The sequence below is a fragment of the Piliocolobus tephrosceles genome, chromosome 18, assembly GCF_002776525.5.
Source record: "Piliocolobus tephrosceles isolate RC106 chromosome 18, ASM277652v3, whole genome shotgun sequence".
In the NCBI taxonomy this organism is placed as follows: domain Eukaryota; kingdom Metazoa; phylum Chordata; class Mammalia; order Primates; family Cercopithecidae; genus Piliocolobus; species Piliocolobus tephrosceles.
In genome coordinates, this window is record NC_045451.1 from 71,591,727 (window position 1) to 71,605,702 (window position 13,976).

General features: G+C 38.8%; 1 long non-coding RNA gene across 1 annotated transcript; it reads right to left on the bottom strand.

The window, feature by feature from the left end:
• Positions 1-840: 840 nt before the first annotated feature.
• LOC111553588 lies at positions 841-12,229 on the bottom strand. Its single transcript, XR_002734992.1, has 4 exons — positions 12,174-12,229; positions 11,871-11,957; positions 1,311-1,544; positions 841-967 (listed from the first exon to the last, which is right to left on the bottom strand). It is a non-coding gene; the product is annotated as an uncharacterized LOC111553588 (long non-coding RNA).
• Positions 12,230-13,976: the final 1,747 nt, after the last annotated feature.

Consider the following 13,976-nt stretch of genomic DNA (forward strand, 5'->3'; position numbering starts at 1 on the left):
TGTGGAGGCCGATGGTCAGGGGCCAGCACCTGGAACTGAAAGTAGCTGACTTGGATAAGGCAAGTTTGGGACTCAGACCCAGCGGCAGTACGTGGTGAAGGTCTAGCCTGGCAGCCTGCATGTGGTGTCTCAGCTGGATGGTGCCCGGAGGTAAGTGTAAGTCATCCAGGCGTCTGACCTGAAGCGGGGTGGAGGTTACTTGTTGCATTTGAAGGGAACAAGCAATGAGAGTTATCCCCAAGGAAGACTGGCTGCCCACAAGGCATGTCTCCCCAGGAATGCAGGAGACCCATTAGCCTTACCCCGGTCCTTGGCTTTTCAGGCTCAGAATGTGATTGTTCGTGTTCTCAGAAGTATTTGAGTGAGAGGACTCACTCACACAAAAGTCACCAGGGGCTGATGATTAAAAACCAAAATACCCATTTATTACTTTACAATAAGAACTCAAAGCAGAGTAGATGATTCGCTCCTCTGTGCAGCCTATTCTCTATTCGCAGACAAGTCTTCACGGGAGCCAAATTACAATCAGGAGCTTCTCAGGGAGCACGGGCTGTTAGCAAGAGGAGGCTGATGTGGCAGCCCCATGAGCCCATCTCCTTAACGGGACATCCTGCCCCATGAAGAGGTTTCTGCTCTCTGGCGATAGAACATCTTCTCCTGTGCACAGGGCAGCAGACACGGGGCCAAAATTTGCTCTTCACTTGCTCTTTTCTCTGTTTGCATTACTGATCATTCTCCTTCTTCTTGGCACACTGTTTCTAAGGTAGTCCAGCATCTTTCTAATTTCAATCTGGTATTGCTGGCCTGAGAGCTATTCTGGCTTTTGATAATAAATTGGCGTAATTATGTTCCAATCTGCTAAGTGTTTGTTTTGGAATTTAACTGTCAGAGATGATCCACTTTCCAAGTGCCTGGAGTAGGGAAGCTGTGGAAGAAAGGATCCCTCATTGTTGAACTGAAGCACTACCTGCAGTGAGTAGTTCAGCAAAGTGATAAGGATGCCAGGAAGAGCCATGTTTAAAGACCTAAGACCCAGGAAAGCATGCAGCAGGGCGAAAAACACCACTTATGCATCGCTTTTGGCATCCCAACTGCATGAGGCACAACCTGATCTATGATTAGGTTCAGGACTGCAGAGGGAAGAGAGCAAAAACATTCCTTCCCTTACCCTTCTTCCTTCCTTGTCTCCATTCCTTCCAACAATTAAGGCTTAATGGCTTCCATATATAGTCACTTAAAATACAACCTGCCAAGTACTAATTCTGATTAATAACAATTTGCATTGTGTACCTGAAACATTCCGTGTTTACCTGATATTGTTGGCATTTGTTTGTCATGCTCAGCTTCTATCTTGGAGACTTGCTTTTCATTTAGTGTAACTTCCAGATAATTGGGGTAGTTTTATTCCCCCTTACGCATCAACTCCACCTTGATTTACTCCTTCAGAGATTGTTTTGCTATTGTTTACCTTCTTTTGGTTTCCTCCTTTCCTCCCAGTGGGATGATGCTGGATGGATGCTTCATTTTCTTTACCGATTGCCTCCCTGAAACATTTGCTTCAATTAGAGGAATTGGCAAATCTAAAAGGTTCTTAAATATTTCAGAAAAATAAATGGCAGATAAATTTCTGAAATAGTTCATTGTTGGAACTTCCACTTCTGGGAAGATAGAATAGATGTAGTTTTCCGTATTCCTGCCACTAAGTACAAGTAACAACCCTGAACGTTATATGTAAAAAATATATATATAAGAAGGCTCTGAAGAGTAGGGAGAAGAAAGCACTGTCTAGGGATGTGGGAACCCAAGAAGAGCATCATGGTGGGTTCCCTAGATTTTCTTTTTTGCCTCCTATGTTCTAGACTTGGAGCTAAAGAAATCAGCAACCTGTAAACACCAATGGACATAGATGAAAAGAGCCCCAACAAAAGCCTTCTCACTCTAGACAAAGGCTCAGGCAGGGAGCGGTAGAGACAGATAGAAAACGTTAAGATAACACGTGCTCTACTGCTGCACCCAAACACCACAGAAAAAGCAATGGCCAACCCAGGTGAATGGGGAGCCTTGACCTCCACTCTTATCAGGACCCGCAATCCCTGCATGGGGTGGTGTCACAAGAGGCAGAGTAAAGAGCTTGGACTTGTACCCCTGCCAGCCAGCAATGAGACTCCACTTCTCAGGGTCATTTGAGGTCACGTGGGAAGCCTGTACTTCCTACACACCCAACAGGAATAAAGGTTGTGTTGTAGGAGGCCTAGTAGAGACTCAGGACTTTTGCTGCCATTCTGAGGAGTACCGAGGCCCTGGGGGGTCAATGGAGGCCCTGGGGGGTCAATGGAGGCTATGTGGGGACAGTGTGGGGACAGTAGTGAGGCACTCCTGCTACTCCCAGTCAGAGTGATATCTGCAGAGGTCTAGTGGGAAGCTAAGCCTCCCCTCCCTCTTCTGTCCAGCAATACTGAGGATCCTGTCCCCTGTAGGGGTTATGACATAGTTGGGAAATAGGAATGCGAAATGTGGACTTCTACCCCTATCTGGTGCTAATGAGGCAGCTCTCCCTACCTGCTTCTACTGAAGTGGTGTCAGAGGAGGCCAGGAAGGTTTAAATAAGATCCAGAGTCTCATAAAACACCCAAAGTATCCAGGTTTCAAAACCAAACTACTTGCCATATCAAGAACCAGGGAAATATTAACTTGAATGAAAAAATGTAATCAACGGTGCTAACACTGAAATGCTGGAATTATCTGACAAAGATTTTAAAGTAGCTATCACAAAAATGTTTCATTAAACTATAAACAAATGCTTGAAACAAATAAAAAAGACAGTTTTATTAAGTAAATAAATAATATAAAAAAGGACCAAATGGAGTTTTTGTAACTGTAGAAATATAATTACCCAAAATTTAAAAACCAAGTTGATTGGCTCTTTAACAGAAGAATGAGTATGAGGAAGGAAAGAATCAGTAAATGTGAAGGAAGAGCAATAAAAATTACCCCATCTGAAGAAAGAGAAAATAGACTGAAAGAAAAGCCTCGGGGTCCTTTAGGACAATAACTAAAAATCTAATTTGTTGTTGTTGAGAGAGGATCTTGCTCTGTTGCCCAGGCTGGAGTGCAGTGGTGTGATCACAGCTCACTGCAACCTTGACCTCCTGGGCTCAAGAAACTCTCCCATCTCAGCCTCTTAAGTAGCTGGGACTTAGAGGCATGTGACACCACACCTGGCTTTTTTTTTTTTGCTTTTAGAGATGAGGTATTGTTATGTTGTCCAGGCTGGTCTCAACTTCCTGAGTTCAAGTGATCCTCTTGCCTTGGCCACCCTAAGTGTTGAGATTACAGGCATGAGCCCCTGTGCCTGGCTAAAATCTAACATTTGTGTCACTGCAGTCCCAGAAAGGCATGAGAAAGAAGCTAAGACTGTTAAAGAAAAAATGGCTGAAAACTTCCCCAATTATTGTAATTTTTTTTTTAGAGACAGGGTCTTACTCTGTCACCCAGATTGGAGTACAGTGGCACAATCATAGCTCACTGCAGTCTCAAACCCCTGGGCTGAAGTAATCCTCCTGCCTCAGCTTCCTGCATAGCTAAGACTACAGGCATACACCACTGTGCCCAGCTAATAACTTTCCAATTTAGACAAGATTCACACATCTACAGATTAAAGTAGCTGGAAGAATCCCTTAATAGGTCACATCCAAATATATCTACATCATGACACATCATAGTCAAACATCTAAAAACTAAGGACAAAACATCTTGTAAGTCACAAAAGAGAAAAGATATTTTACATGTAGAGAAAATCAAATTCAAATGACAATGATTCCTCATCAGAAACTACAAAAACCAGAGGAAGGGGTACGCCATTTTTGAAGTCCTGACCTGAAAGAAAGCAATTGTCAACCTAGAATTCTGTACACTGAAATTATCCTTCAGGAATGAAGAAGAAATCAAGATGAAGGGGAAACTCTTACCAGCAGTTCTTTCCTAAAAGAACGGTAAAAGAAGTTCTTTACAAAGAAAGGAAAAGATACGAGAAGATACTTGGAACATCAGTGTACCAGTCTGTTCTCACACTGCTATAAAGAACTACCCAAGACTGGGTAATTTATGAAGAAAAGAGGTTTAATTGATTCACAATTCTGCAGGTTTAACGGGAAGCACGACTGGGAAGCCTCAGGAAGCTTGCAAACATGGCAGAAGGCAAAAAGAAAGCAAGCGCTTTCTTCACATGGCCGTGGCAGGAGAGAGAGCACGAAGGAGGAAGTGACGCACACTTTTAAATAATCAGATCTCGTGAGAACTCACTCATGACACAGCTCCAGGGGAACAGTGCTAAACCATTAGAAACTGTCCCCCATGATCCAGTCACCTCCCAGCAGGCTCTCCTTCAGCACGTGGGGATTACAATTCAACGTGCAATTTGGGTGGGGACACAGAGAGGAACCATAGCAATCAGGAAGGAAGAAAGAATAATGGAAAGAGAAAAATATGCATAAATACAACACGTTTCCTCTCTTGACTTTTCTAAATTTATTTGATATGTAAAGCAAAAACTATTGTGCTTACTGATGTGTACCTAAATGTGTATAGAATAAATATGTAAGACAATTGTAGATGTGTGATGGTAAAGAGAGGTAAATTTTCCAAACCTCACTTGACCTGGTGAAAGGTTGACACCAGTAGACTGTCCTAAGATATATATATATCTCCCTAGAGTAACCATTAAGAAAGCTACACAAAGAAATAGAATAAAAAGCATTGTAGATAAATCAAAACAAGGTTCTAAATGAATGTTTAAATAACTAACAGGAAGGAAGGAAAAGAAAAACAGAAAGGAAAATCAGAAAAGATAAATGGAAGACAAAAATGGAAGACTTCAGATGTCAAATAATATTACGTTTAATATAAACAGTCTATGTACACCAATTAAGACAGAAATGGACAATAATTGATTAAAAAATGACGAACCATATACATTCTATAAGAAACTCATACCATGTTCATGGATTGAAAGATTTAACATATTAAAGATGCCAATTCTCAAATTGAGGTTTAATGCAATTCTTATACAAGTTTAATGTGATTCCTATCAAAATTACAACATGTGATTTTTTTGGTGTGTATATATACACTTTGCTATGTCTTACTTGGTGGATTGACTCTTTTATAATTATAGATATCAATGGACTTATCCTAAAATTTGTAAGGAAATAAAGAAGAACTTAAATAACTAAAATAATTTTGGAAAAGAATAATAAAGTGGGAAGAGTCAGTCTACTTGATTTCAAGACTTACTATGTAGCTTTGGTAATTAAGACTGTGTAGTATTAGTGAAGGAATGGTTATATAGACAAATGGAACAAATTCAAGAACTGAGAAGTAGCCCCACACAAATATGTTCAACTGAGTTTTGGCAAAGGTGCAAACGTAATTCAATGGTGGAAGGATATCCTTTTCAGCAACTGATGCTGGAGTAATTGAACATCCATAGACCAAAAGGTGAACCTCAACCCAGTTCTCACACTTTATACAAAAATTATCTCATAGTTAATCACAGACCTAAAAGTAAAATTTAAAATGATAAAACTCCTAGAAAAAAATAGGAAAAAAAATTTGATATCTAAGGCTAGGCAAAAGGTTCTTAGACTTGACATTAAAAACACAATTCATAAAAGGAAAAAAATAATAATTTAAACCTCAATAAATTTATACTTTTACTTTGCAAATGGCCCTGTTAGGATAACAAACAAAAATGAGAGAAAGTATTTGAAAACTACATTTTAATCAAAGTACTAATATCTAGGATATGTAAAATTTTTCAAAACTCAACCATTAAAAAACTCATTTAGAAAATATGCAAAGGCATGAGTAGAAATCTTATCAAAGAGGATATACAGATGACAAATAAGCATATGAAAGATATTCAACATCTTTAGCCATTAGTTTAATGCACATTAAAGTAACAAATGCTGTTGAGGATGTGGAGAAACTGGAACACTTACACATTGCTGATGGTAATGTAAAACAGTGCAGTTACACTGGAAAATAGTTTATTAAATGAAATAAAAAATGAAACATGCAACCAACATGTGACCCAGCAATTGTATTCTTGGCCATTTATGCCAGATAAATGAAACTTCTGTTCATGCAGAAGCTTGTACCTGAATGTTCATAGCAGTTTTATTCATAATCACGCCAACCTGGAAACAACCAGATCTCTTTCAGTCAGTGAATGGTTAAACTAACTGTGCTATGTCCGTGCCATAGAATACTACTTGCAGTAAGAAAGAATGCACTGTTTACATTCACAACAGCTTGGATGAATCTCTAGAGGTTGATGCTGGGGAAAAGGCTCATCCGAAAGATTGTACCTCGTAGAACTCTACTTATAAAGAATTATCAAAATGATAAAATTATAGAAATAGACAATAGACGAAGTTGCCAGAGGTGAGAGGGAGGCCCAGAGGGAAGTAGATGTGACTATACAAGGCATCAAAATAGATTCTTTGGTGATGAAATTGTTCTGTATCTTGAGTGCACATTGTCTATATCATGATTGTGGCAGTGGACTATTATTTTGAAAGCAATTATCATTGGATAATCTGGATAAAGATTACATGGGACCTCTCTGTATTATTTCTTAGACCTACATGTAAGTCTAGAATTATCTAAAAATTAAAAGTTAAATTTAAAGAGTTAATTATTATAAATAACGAATTGATTCTAATATAAATTTTGTAATACTCTGGGAAGAATTTACTTTGGAGCTGTTCGTCTCTTATTCACCTTACTCCTAGTCATAAATGAGTATTTTTCCATTTGAAAGTTTCTGGTTTTTATTTTTAGAGTTAATTAATTTACCCATTTGTCAAGCGTTATCTCTTCATAGTATTGAATTAAGCAATTTTACTTAGTAAAAGAAAAATAACAAAACTAGGCAGTGTTTCATCCTATGAGGTTCTGAAAATTGATTACAATTAGAATTTTAGATTTTTCTTCCCCAAATTATATGAATTTCAGATCATAATGTTTGTTATATTTTATTTTTAAAGATGATAAGTACCGTTTTGCTTTACTCATATTCCACTTGGAGAAAAAACATCTGGTATCATCAAGGAGCAGAGGAAACATGGAAAAACAGCAAGTTATGACAAACATAGGAGGTAGCATTACACAAAATAAATTTCACTTAAATTCGTCTTACTAACTGAGCAAATGAATTAACCTATGAGAAGCTATTTCTTAACCTGTAAAATTGGTGTGATAGTATCTATTGTACTGGGCTGGGAGGAAGGCTTCCTAACTTGTGAAGTGTCCTGCAAATGTGAGTGAAGTCTTGTATGGTGCAGGCAGGACAAGAGTAACTGAAAAAGTCTTTCATACAAAATGGATTATGGCCGGTGTGATATTTATTTAAATTTTAGAAGACACATAAGGAGGCAACCTTAGGTAAATTAGGAAGATATTTGAGATCATGTTGAGGTTTTCAGCTATGAAAATACTGGAGGAAGTATAGAGCTGATAGGCCTTGTATGGGAGGGATTTTCACTTGTTTCTACCTTTGCACTTTATTAACATTTTAAATTAGTTATTCAGGTTACATTTTAAAATATAACTGGTAAAAATAAATATTTTTGAAATACTTATAATTCACTTGTATTTCCCCATGCCCTTTAATCCACATATCTTTTGAGGCTTTAGTTATGTTTATTGATTTATAAAATATTTTTATATATTGATCGTTTGTTATGTCTTTTACACATTTTTAAATTATTTGTTTTAAATGTTCAACTATTATTGTTAAAGGCTCAGGAATTTTTAATCTTTAGTTAAAGTTTTATTTTTTCTTTGCTAATTTTTTATATCTTTAAAATTTCCTATTTATGTAATAAAAATATATTTGCCTCTATTCTTTCTGGTTTTCTAACTTTTTTTTACATTTGTTGCTTTAATCTATCTGTCATGTATTTGATTTTATAGTGTGAGGAGAATATCTGGAACATTTTGACTTTCACATACTTGTTTTATCTCTAATTTTCACTTTAAATATTCTCAGTTCTTGATCAATAATCACTGAAATCGGCATACATTTATAAATATTAATTTCATTCAATAACTTCAACTGTTGCTGCCACCAAAACTTTTATCAATATACTTGAGTAGAAATCAAATGAATTGATATACAGTAGTTCCTCCTTTATCCTTGGAGACTACGTTCCAGGACCTCCATGGATGACTGAAACTGCGGTTAGTACTGAACCGCATATGTACTATGTTTTTCCCTACGCATACATACCTGTGATGAAGTTTGATTGATAAATTAGTCACAGTAAGAGGTTAACAATAATAATAAACTAGAGCAATTATAACAATGTACTGTAAAGTTGTGTGAATATGATCTCTCTCAAAATACGTTATTGTGCTGACTACACGGATTTCAGTCCGCTGTTAACTGTAGGTAATGGAACCGCAGATAAGAGGGGGTCTCCGTATTTACTATACTCTTCTGCCTGTGGAGTTGCAACTGTCATCTTTCTGCACAGCAAGAGTGATCATAGGCTGAGCACAGAGGCTCATACCTGTAATCCTAACACTTTGGGAGGCTGAGGCAGGTGGACCGCTTGAGCTCAGGAGTTTGAGACCAGCCTGGGCAACATAGTGAGATCCTGTCTCTACAAAAAATAAGCAAACAAAAGAATTAATCAGGCGTGGTGGCACACGCCTGTAGTCTCAGCTACTTAGGAGGCTGAGGTGAGAGGATCACGTGAGCTCAGGAGGTCAAGGCTGCAGTCAGTTATGATTGTGCCACTGCACCCCAGCCTGGGAGACAGAGTGAGATCCTGTCTCAAAAAACAAACAAACAAACAAATCCCAAAAACCAACAACAAAAAGAAAGAAACCGAAACAAACAAAAAAGAAAGTGCCACCAAAAATTATCTGCAGAAAGTTAGCAACACATGGTCAGGGTGCTCTGGGAAAAGCTATTACTTTGGTGCAAAAGTAAATGCTGGTTTTGTCATTACTTTGAATGCCATTACTTTGAATGGCAAAAGCAGCAATAACTTTTGCACCAACTAATGTTCACAGCACGTAGGGAATTCAGTTACATTCGCTATGGTCATCAGGAAGTGGGAAGAAAACTGAGATCTAAACATAGTAGTGGCCAGCACAAGTTTACCCAGCATGTTAGAGGCAGGACTTGTCCCAGGAAAAACTACTGCTCCTTTCCTGCTCAGTTTTCTTTCCTTAGCACTGTAAATAACCTGAAAACCGCCCATTCATCACAGAGCATGGATTTGAAACCTAGACTGAGTAACGACGCCGATTCAGCTCACTTGACTCCTGGGTTCTTGTGTGGGAGAAAAATGGGATTAAAACATGGGCTTGTAAACTTTTTGGTATTTGCAAAACAGAAATAGCCACGAATCTGTTTCTTTCTAATGTATTCTCTTTTGTGCATTTAAAAAATCACTCTTCAAATTTTGTTTTTTCACAAGTTTAGCAATGAGAACTAATACACATGTAACACGACATCAGAGCAAGTGATTGAGATTACATGAGAATGTTCCATTAGTTTATTATTTATTTTATTGACTGGCCTTAATGGAACTGGCATTCTTTATAAAAATGTTTCTATATCCTGTGACGGGAACATTCAAATGATTTCATCATCGTTCAGGATCGTCCCTTAAGGTTCTAGAAGTCAGTATTGGTGAAGCAGTAGATTATGTAGAAACAATGTGAACTGGGGTGGTTAAAGGTTTAGTATGAATGTGATTAGAAATGTTAGAAAGCTACTCAAATACATTGAGATTAAGGGAAGAGACCCTGGCTACATGATCAAATAAGGCACGTATGTGCTTCTCTTTGAGGGCGGAGGTGACAGAAGTAAGAGTAAATATGTAAATTATCTAGAACATATTAACATTAATTATTTCTAAAGACATTGTATTCTGATGTTTCACATTTATTTGTCTAGAAAAGTTAGAATTATTAATACTAGAAGTCATAAAATGGAAATAAAAAATTTCTGATGCCTCATCAGTAAGGCATGTTGTTTTTTCTTTTTTCCCCCCAAGTATTTCACTATTCTTGCTGGAGGCACTGATGAATGGCCCAGCCTGGAACCTTCACAGAGGCATGGGGTGCTTAGATAATAAAACAAAATTCTTTGGCGGGGAAAAGATTGTTTATGCTTTTCTTTTATTGCTTACTAAAGGCCAACATTCTACTTTAGAGAGATCAATATTCCTGAACTGCAAACTTTTTAGAAGCCTAAAGGAAATGAATCCTTGTCGAGCTAAATGTTAACCCTCTCCCTGTTATTGAAAAGAGCAGGGTTGTTTTCCCCTACATTTTAAAAATTATTTATTATTAAGTTCTAGGGTACATGGGCACGACGTGCAGGTTTGTTACTTATGTATACATGTGCCATGTTGGTGTGCTGCACCCATCAACTCGTCATTTACATTAGGTATTTCTCCTAATGCTATCCCTCCCCACTACCCCCACAGGTCCTGGTGTGGGATGGTTCCCACCCTGTGTCCAAGTGATCGCATTGTCCAATTCCCACCTATGAGTGAGAACATGCGGTGTTTGGTTTTCTGTCCTTGCGATCGTTTGCTGAGAATGGTGGTTTCCAGCTGTATCCATGTCCCTACAAAGGACGTGAACTCATCCTTTTTTATGGTTGCATAGTATTCCATGGTGTATATGTGCCACATTTTCTTAATCTAGTTTATCATTGATGGACATTTAATTTTGCTCTGCTTTAGAAGAAAGAAGAGGTAACCCCCAGGAGCCCATGACTGGTTAGCTTTAGTTTCGTATTGCAACCAACCCTTTCTTCCCCTCTTAAAAAATATAATCTGGGTCTGGAGCCCTTGAGAACACAGTAAGATGTGAATATTTGCTAAGCATTCAAAGGTTTCCCCCAATCTCACATGTGTCCCTTATCTCACTGGGCCATAAATTACCTCTTCTTTCTGAAGGCTTCAGCTTAAGCATTATCTCTAGGACACCTTCCCTGGCTCCTTAGAGCAGGTGGCCTTCCTGGCACATGTTCTCAGAGCTGCCTGTTTTTCTTCTGTCACAGCACTTCTTATTTTATTCTTAATATTCACTTAATTTTGTCTTCTCTGCTACTCTGTAAACTCCATGAAAACAGAGACTATATCTAATTTGTTTTAAAGAACAGTGTTTTGTGCAGATTAAGGCATCTGATAAATATATGCATTGCAGGACTGAGTGAAAGTCATGAACCAGGTTCACACTATGCCCAAGGCCCTTGAAACCTGGGTGGGCGTCACTATACTCACCTCAGACATGAGGACATGAAAATTCAGAGAGCTGGCACAATTTTCTCTGGGTTCGCAATGAGAGGTAATTCTGGTATTTTCAAACCCAACCCTATACATCGCCCAAGTATATGTTTCTTTGCTATAAAATGCTTCTTTCAACATTTTCCTAAGCTCCAGCTAGTTTTGGGAGGCAGGATATAGGAGGCCCCTGCTTTCCCATTCCCCATGGTCTTGTTGAAAACACTGCCCAGAGAAGTCTTCTTGCTCACTCTGAACTAAAATTATGTCAGTGGGCGGCAGACTGAAGGCGGCACGCTCACCGCTGGCTACTGCATAACTTTCTCTGATGGTTGCAGTGGACAAGCAGAGAAAACTTTCTGGGCTCTGGCTTGGGGTGGCAGCTTTACAGTCTGAATTAAAGACTGGGGCCTCATTTTGAAATGCGCTGGGATGCACTAGGACCACAGATTGCCAGCAGCATCACTATCCTGGAATATGTTGGAGTTTCAGAGTCCCGGGAGAAAAGTAAGCCTGTTCCAGGCTACCTCACAGCCTCAAAGACATACAGAAGACCTAACTAGAGCAGCTTTCTACTTAGTTCAAATGAAGCTCTGTGGCCCCAGCGAGTCCAGATCTGGCCCAGCACCTGTTTGGTATGGTCTGCAAGATGAGAATGGTTTTTATTGTTTTAGAATAATTGGAAAAATGTCAAAAGAATAATAATATTTCATGACACGAGAGCTATATGAAATCGAAACTTCCGTGTTCATGAATAAAGTTTATTGGTGCATAGCCACACCCATTTACTTACGTATTTTTAGTGGTCAGTTTTGCACTAAACACTAGAGTTGAGTGGCTGCAACAGAGAATACCTACCCTGTAAAACTTAAAATATTTACGGTGTTGAGCTTTAGAGAAAATGTTTGCCAATTCCTACTCTAGTTGAACATTATAAAGAAGAAATCCGTACCGTTAATCAGACAGCAAGGTTGTCTCACCCAGCAATCTTTCCATTTAAAAATCTTCAACTACTAAAAGTTAATAATCTGGAAAACATTTTCATTGGTTCCAACAATAGCAGTAACCACAAGTGCAAATCTCTGCATCTCTCCAACCTGTAAAACCGGAGTTGGGGGGCGGTTCCAAGGTGGCCAAATAGGAACAGCTCCAGCCTCCAGCTCCCAGCGTGAGCTCCAAGCCAGAGTTTTTCTCATCTTGTGGGCTGGGGTCACATGTTCCCAGTTACCACGTCAGAGGATGTTACCATCACTGCGTCTGTGATCAGAACTTAGGCATAAGCTACCTCCACTCTCCCACGTGCAAAACTGCTCTTCCAAGTTGTGGGTAAAAGGAAGTGTTTGAAGACTGGGGTGCCGGCCGGTGTGAACCGAGAGACGGGAGGAGTGATGCGAGCAGAGATTGAAGAGACATGTGTGATTCTGATCGTGCTGAATCTTATGACCCACGTAAGGGTTTGAAATTTTACACTAAAAGCAATGTAACAGTATTAAACTGCTTTAAGCAGGGAAGTGTCATAATATGGTCCTTATTTAAAATATTTAGTTGGGTTGCTCGTGGAGGATATGTCAGAGAAGGATAAAATAAGAAGCTTAGTTGGAGGCATTGCAACAAACCAAGCAAAAGATGCTAAGGTCTGATGTTAGAATGATGTTAGTGGAGAGTTAAGTGGGCCAATTTAAGATGCGTTTTGAAGGACTATTGAAAGGACTTGGGAAAGGAGGTGAATAATAATGTTATTTACTGGGATTAGAAGTTTGGAGGAAAGAGGCCGGGCGCGGTGGCTCAAGCCTGTAATCCCAGCACTTTGGGAGGCTGAGATGGGCGGATCACAAGGTCAGGAGATCGAGACCATCGTGGCTAACTCGGTTAAACCCCATCTCTACTAAAAAATACAAAAAACTAGCCGGGCGAGGTGGCGGGCGCCTGTAGTCTGATTGCTCTGGCTAGGACTTCCAGTATTATGTTGAGTAGGAGTGGTGGGAGTGGGCATAAAAATGTTCCAGTTCTTAGAAGGAATGCTTCCAGTTTTTGTCCATTCAGTATGATGTAGCTGTGGGTTTGTCATTGATGGCTCTTGTTATTTTGATATGTATTTCTTAAATGTCTGGTTTCTTGACCTTTTTTTTTCTTATCATGAAGGAATGTTGGATTTTATCGAAAGCTTTTTCTATGTATATTGAGATGATCATATGGTTTTTGTTTTTAATTTTGTTTATGTGGTGAATCACATTTATTGTTTCGAATGTGTTGAACTAACCTTGCATCTCGGGAATGAAGCCTATTTGGTGGTGGAGAATTAATATTTTGATATGCTGCTAGATTTGGTTTGCTAGTATCTTGCTGACTATTTTTACATCTGTGTTCATCAGGAATATTGGCCTGTAGTTTTCTTTTTTGTTGTTGTTTTGTCTTTGCCAGGGTTTAGTATAAAGGTGATGCTGACTTCATAGAATAAGTTAGGGAGGTGTCCTACTTCTAAGTTTTTTGGAATAGTTTCAGTAGGATTGTTACCAGCTCTTCTTTGCACATCTGGTAGAATTTGGCCATGACCCATAATAAAGAAAATTAAAAGTCTCCCATTTTTTATCGGAAAATTATTTCTCAGAAGTAAATTGTTTCTTGTATGTTCTTACCAAAATTTTTTTTCAAATAACCAGT